General features: G+C 53.8%; 1 long non-coding RNA gene across 1 annotated transcript; it reads left to right on the top strand.

The window, feature by feature from the left end:
• Positions 1-236: 236 nt before the first annotated feature.
• On the top strand, positions 237-4,730 carry LOC140609431 (uncharacterized). Its single transcript, XR_012011264.1, has 3 exons — positions 237-811; positions 1,894-1,994; positions 2,945-4,730. It is a non-coding gene; the product is annotated as an uncharacterized lncRNA (long non-coding RNA).
• Positions 4,731-6,852: the final 2,122 nt, after the last annotated feature.

Raw genomic sequence — 6,852 nt, forward strand, 5'->3', positions numbered from 1 at the left:
GAAGAACGTCATTGGAGATTTTGAGCTCCTTCTAAACCGACAGCATTGATATTTTGTAAATTAGAAAATAAAGGCTCACAGAGGTCAAGAGGCTTGCTCGAAGTTACACATTCGGTAAGTCTAGGAACTGGGATTCAAAGATCGGGATTTTGATTCTAAATTCAGTTTTCTTACTGATACCTCAAGAAGTTTTTTTAATTTTATGACTCCCGGAAACATTGGCAAAATTGGCAAAATTGGCAAGATTGGCAAAATCTTTTTTTCTGTCTCTTGAAGTTATACGACTAGTCGATAGCAAGTAAAGCCCATTGACTACTCATAAAATGTGCTAAAAGGAGGCACCGACCTTTCAAGGGCTGTGTGGCCACCTCCATGTGACTGAACATCTCAGGCCGTGTCGCTCTTCTGGAGGTTCTAGCTCAGAGTAGGATATTCTTGGAGGCCTATGATTTTCAAAATAATGTTTGCAAGGAGTTTTGAATTATGAAATCACGGGAATCATTAAAAATGATGACAGGCATGCGGGGGGGGGGGGATTTGAATGGTGTTCCACATTGCACGGTTCCTGGGGCAGTGTCTACGCTGCTGCTTTGTCTTCTGGGAGAGCTGTCCACAAAGACTGTGAGGTGAGCGCGCCTGTGGAGTCGCTGTTGGGCGGCCCTGCACTCACGGTCTTCATCCTCCTTCACTGGCTTCAGCCCTCCGTCTCTTGCCACAGGATTTTGGGGCTGCGTGTGCATCATTCACTCAGTCTACAAGTGATTACTGGGAACCCTCTACAGTGGCCCCATTTCAGGATCAGGGGATTCAGGTCTGTTTTCATTAAGATTGTGTTTATCTGATATAACCGAAAAAATTAAATAACAGTGGTTTAACCAAACAGGGGGTTTCTTTGTCTCACATAAAAAGTGCGGTCACAAAACGTCAGCACCTACTCCACACCTGTTGAGATATCGCTCATCGCTAAACCCATAGTTGAAGCTTCTTTCTCCTTACCAGCCGCAAAGGTTGGAGCTGAAGCAGCCATTTTGTGACCACGAGAAGGTCAAACAAGCAAACAAACACTAAAAATGGAACATGCTACAAATAGTAGAGGAAAAAAAAATGAGAAAATAAAAAAGCTTGAGTCTCTGATGACATCGTTGAGTTTATGAACTAACCTTGAAATTGCCTACATCTGGACTTCTTAATTACAATAAATAACAGTGTCTTATGGTCTAAATCAGGGTTCTTCAAATTTAAAAAAAAAAAATCCAGATAGCAACTATTTTAGGCTTTGCAGGCAAAGACATGAAATAGGAGGTATCTTATATGTACTTATACATTAAGAAAGGAAACAAATTTCCATGATTTTCTGATGAAATAACAAAACATAACAACTGGAATAATAATAATAATAATAATTCTTTTGGGGGGAAGGAGATAACAGTCACTTAATCAGGGTTAAAGTTGGTCTTCAATATCATCCTGATAGAAACCCAATCTCGCTGGCCTACAAAGCCTTCCCTTCTCTGAAACAGTGATATTCCTTCCCTGGAACCCACCAGAACATGTCGTTCGAATCTCCCTTTTGCCGCTTATACACTATCTTTGTTGTGTTGAATCGTTTCTTACGGGGAAGCGAGTTAAAAGCATAAGCTCTGGGTGAAGACTTCCTGGATTTGGACTGCAGCTGAGTCGTCGCTGGCTGTGTGATCGTTGGCTATTTATTTAAACTACGCAGAAGCTTTCAATTCCTCATTTATATAAGGAGTCGTAATACCTGCCTTAGAAGGTTGCTTTAACTAAATGAGTTTAGAGCAGTGCATGGGTTTACTTTAAAGCATTTGAGAAATGTGTTCTTTACCCTTTGATTCTTTCCAACCATGTAATAATGTAAAAAACTCTTTGTAGCTTTCCAGCTGTACAGGGACAGGTGACAGCCTGGATGTGGCCCATGGGCCAGGTAGCGGGGCCCTGTTTGGAGCCGCTGTTGGGTGACCTGAGGCTGACAGGTGAGTCAGGGGTAGGGTCAGGACCCCCCGCCGAGCGTTTAACCCTTGTTTTATTTCTAGTTCTCTCTACCTCTACCACTGTGCCCTCAACAACATTCCCCTTCGCGCGCGTGTGCATACAACACACACACACACACACACACACACACACTTCACAGGTCTTATTTAGCATCAAGGGTAGAAAGAAATCTGGGCCCGTCAATATTCTTTCCATGCACTTGCTGTTGCTTTACGACTCTCAGATCCAGGCTCTGGGTGTAAAATTCGAGACTTTACATACCCTGGCTCCCGATTTCCTCGTTCTTTCCCCGTGGGCAGTCGTAGCTTCCCGTCTTCTGGTCTGAGTCTTCGGGGAGGCGGGGGTGACGGAGCTCGAGGGGCAGAGCAACCGAAGCTCCAGGTGCCCGCCCACCGTGGAGAGAAGCTAGGGGGCGACCGCCGTCGGGGGCACGTCGGGGGCACATCGGGGGCACAGGCTCCTCGGCTGCGAGATGACTTGGCGGGGGACGGGCCAGACGACTTTCAGCAGGTCACCGGGGAAGGATGACTCCGAGCCGGAGCTCTGTGCCCCGAGACCCGAGGAGGGGACACTGCGAGCCGCACGCCCAGTGAGCTGGGAGCGTGGCTGAGGGGGCCCGGGGAGAGGGCCGGGCACCCAGGGGCAGAGAGCACCCAGGCCAGGGGGCCACGCGCCGTGCGGCCGGGCGCATGAGATGGGGAGGCGGGCCTGGCCCTGGGACCGGGGGGCTGCAGCCGCAGGCGGGGGGGGGCAGCCCAGGCCAGCTCCGTGGAAGGGTCCCTGAGCAGGAAATGGGCTGCAGAGGAGGGCGGGGGGGGGGGCAGGGCCCCCAGGGCCAGCGGTTGGCCGGCAGCCAGGCTCAGGGCCCGCTCCCTGCCCGGCGGCCTCACCTGCGAGCTTGCACCCGCCCCTTCCCGGTTGTTTCCTTCAGACACAGGCCGGCCCGCTCCTCCTGCCCAGCGCCCCTGTCCCCAGGTGGGGACGGGCCTTGTCCCTCGCTCGCCGCTGCGATGCCAAGTGCACGACTGTCCGGCCCGAGGAGAGCCGAGCACGCCCAGGTAAAGGGGTTCTGGGCTCCGGCCAACAGCGGGGTGCTGCGGGGGCCGAGGCTTGCCCGCAGGTGCGCCGACCCAGGGCTGCGAGCCGGGGAGGCTGTCACCTTCTTCAGACTCTCCAGTGGGTCCCTGGCCTCCGGGAGCCGAGAGCCGCCATGCCCTGGGCTCCAAGTGCTCACACCTGCCCGGAGGCAGACCACGTCACCGGGCTGGACCCGCCTGTGACGAGTGTTCCCCTGCCCGCCGGAGCCCCCCAGCCTCGGGCAGCAGCCCCAGGCAGCCTCGGGCCACCCTTCCCTTTGGAGAAGCGCGAGCGCTCAGGGCTGGGCCTCTGCCCGGAGACCTGCCACCTGGTGCCCCACTGACCGGGCGGCAGGGACGCAGACGGTTTTGTCCCCTCTGTTTGGGAAGTGTTCCTCCGACATAGGAGTACCAGTTCCAACACGTTCGCCGGCTGTGGAAGGGTGTTGGCCCAGCGGGACCGTGCCATCGTCCCCCGCAGCTGGGATAGAGGGCCGGTGCCGCGGTGGCCCAACGAGCGGTGGCGGTGGCCTGGACGCGCTCGGGGGAAGCCGGGCGACGCAGGCCGCGTTGTGCAAGGGGCACCCCGGCCCTCCCAGTCAGCCCCCCCGGCCTAGCCCAGGGCCGCCCGCCACTCCCCAGGGAGGCGGCCCCCGCACCTCTTGCCACCCTCGGCCCAGAGCCCAAGACACCTGGGTACCTTCATCCTCACCGGCGAGGGTGTCGCCTCCCCGGCCAGCAGCCACGTTAAAGGACATCAGCCCCCCCCTGCCCCGGTGCTGTGGAGTCGCAGGGATAGACCCACCACGACTCAGAACTGTCAGCAGAGCCCCTGGGCAGCTCGGTCGAGACCGTGGGGTCATGGGGTCAAGCCACATCTGGCTCCCCGCTCTCCCTCTGCCCCCACCCCTGCTGGTCATCACACTCTTTCTCAAATAAAATCATTAAACACACACCCCCGCAAGGGGATCCCTGGGTGGCTCAGCGGTTTAGCACCTGCCTTCGGCCCAGGTCGTGATCCTGGAGACCCAGGATCGAGTCCCACGTCGGACTCCTGGCATGGAGCCTGCTCCTCCCTCTTCCTGTTTCTCTGCCTCTCTCTCACTCTCTGTCATGAATAGATAAATCTTAAAAACAAAAAACAAAACAAAACAAAGAAACCCACACCCGCAAAACCCCGTAACAGTGGAAAGCACTGTCGTCCTTTCCTGTCGGACCACTCTGCGGGACCCCAAGGCCTCCTTACTCCGCCAAGGCCAGGAGTCCTTCATGGGCCGTGGGCAGCTCTGCTGCTGCGCCCTGCAGAGCACCCCCATCCATCCTTCCCAGAGGGGCCTCGTCCTCCTCTGCCCTTCCCGTTACGGTCACCGCCGCAGCTTGGCAGTGGTGAGGGCACTGCACATGGCACACGTGGCCTGGCACCTGTTACCACTGTGATCGTTGGCGCTCCCCGGTCCCTGAAGGACCCCGGCTGGGCGACGAGGCGCAGGGGCACTGCGTTCCTCATGCCATCTGCGGGGAGCCGAGCTGCGCCACACAGGGCTGGGGAGAGAATCCCAAGTGACAGGTGACACTGCAGCCGGAGACGTCGCCCCGGGCTCCGCGGTCAGGGACCCTGAATAGGGGACCCAGCCCAGGACGCTGCGAGAGAGTGAGTCTGCACTGGCTTTCGAGGTCACCTGTCCAAATCCGGGACACCCTGGTAAAACACTAACAGACCTTGTGAAACGATGGGCTTGGGGGGGGTGCACGGGAGGAGGCCCTTGTCCTCTCTGCTGATGGGACCATGCGGGACCTGCAGTCGGAACCTCACGAGGGACGGGCAGAGTGGCCCTGGCGGCTTCAGGGCACTGGGGAGGTTTCTGGGTCAGTGGTCAGCACGCGGCCATCCTTGCAAGTCCCGCAGTCCCAAGACACCCAACGGAGTCCCTGTGTTCAGGCAGCTCAGGGGAGGAGGAGGGATTAGGCTCAGCTGCTACCCCCTCCTTCCGGCCCAGGTCGGAGGAGCTCCAGGCCGGGCCCCCAGGCCGCTCCTCAATCTTCTCGGCCTTCTCGGTCACCCTTCCTCCTACTGAGGCCCCGCTGGGGCGCCTGCTTGGTTCCAGCCTCCGCTGGTGGAGCGCGCTCCTGATTTCTGCTCAGGTCCCCATCTCAGCGTCGGGCTCTGCATGGGCATGGAGCTGCTGGATCCGCTCCCCCTCTGCCTCTGCCCGCCCCCCCACCCTGTCCCCCATGAGAAGATAAAGCCACATCCTACTTCCAAGGCATAGGAGCCAAGAGTGCTTTCTCGTGGCCGGACGGGATCATCAGCTTCCTGGCCTGTGGCATTTGCGCCCTACTGAACCCCCCCAGCCGGTGGAGCAGGACTTCTCCCCCCAGGGAGGTATCCTGGACTGTCACAAGGACTCGGGAGGTCGTGGGCCTTCCGGGCAGAGGGGACGGCCGCTGCGGGGGGCCGTGTGCACATTGCACTGCCTTCAAATGTCAGCAGAACCTGGTGCTGGGCCTTTAGTCAACGCCACCTTAGAGCTTGGTCCTGGCAGGACCCCTGCTTTGGTACCAAACTGTGTGTAGAATGAGGGGCAGGAAGAACTTTTAAGAACAACCCAAACAGCGGTGGCTGAAATAAGGTACGAATTTATTGACTTCTCAAGTCCAAGTAGGCAGTCCAAGGCCGGAAGGCTGCCACGATGGGCCTCGGTGACCACGCTGTGGGTTCTTCCCGGGCACCGGGAAAACTCACCAGGTGCCAAACATGTTCCCTCCTGTGGGTGGATGGTCTTTCAACTTTGCTTAGTCTGATAAGCCATACAGAAAACCTGGATTTTTATGAAGTCAGATACATTAATTTTTATTGTATGGATTGTGAGGGTGGTCTTAAACCATCCAACACTCTATTACTCTGAAATTACCTAAAAGTGATTTCTTCAAGAACTTTTATAATTTATACCATTAAATCTCTGATCCAATTTTAACTTGGTACGAGGTGTGAGGTATGCATCCAAATTTATTTTTTCCAGCAGACTACTCTCTTTTGTCCTGATACCACGTAGAGAGTAATTCATCTTTACCTCACTGGTTTGAGACGCTGCCTTTAAAATCAGTATTGAGTCTAAAATTTTATGAGATATTTTACTGAGAGGATGGTGTTTCTTTCCCTTAATATGCTACTGTAATGAGCTACATTACTAGATTTGTTAACAAGTAATAATCACTGCATTCCAGGGATAAATCCTATTTGGTCATAATGTAATAAATAGGCTTTGGTTATTACCATGGCTTCTTGAACTTTATAGGGAGATTTCATCGATAGTTTCTTTGGTGTTTTTCTTAAAGTCATGTATGTCAGGTTCATTAAAAGTATTTCTTTCTGACATCCAGAATGATGTCTAGAACACAAATTATCTGAATATGGAGAGTTTGATAAAATTCACTATAAAACAATATGGGTCTAATGACTTATAAAAGAGGTACTAGTAAAGTCCCTATTCAATTTATTCTATAGTTATGACCTTTGCCATTTTTACTACCTTCACCTGAGTCAATTTTGTACATGTTTTCTCTCAGAGTTCCAAATGTGTTGGCTTAAGTTGTATATTTAAGTTACAAAATATCAGATATACTTGCCTATCACCTAGTTTACAAAACAAATTCTAAAGATACAACCGAATCCTTCTATATTTTCCCCAATCCCAGTCCCCTATCTTCCTCCTCACACACTACCCTGATTTTTTCACTCCATTGTTTTATGCACATACTGTAC

Source organism: Canis lupus, chromosome 18 (assembly GCF_048164855.1).
Source record: "Canis lupus baileyi chromosome 18, mCanLup2.hap1, whole genome shotgun sequence".
Taxonomy (NCBI): domain Eukaryota; kingdom Metazoa; phylum Chordata; class Mammalia; order Carnivora; family Canidae; genus Canis; species Canis lupus.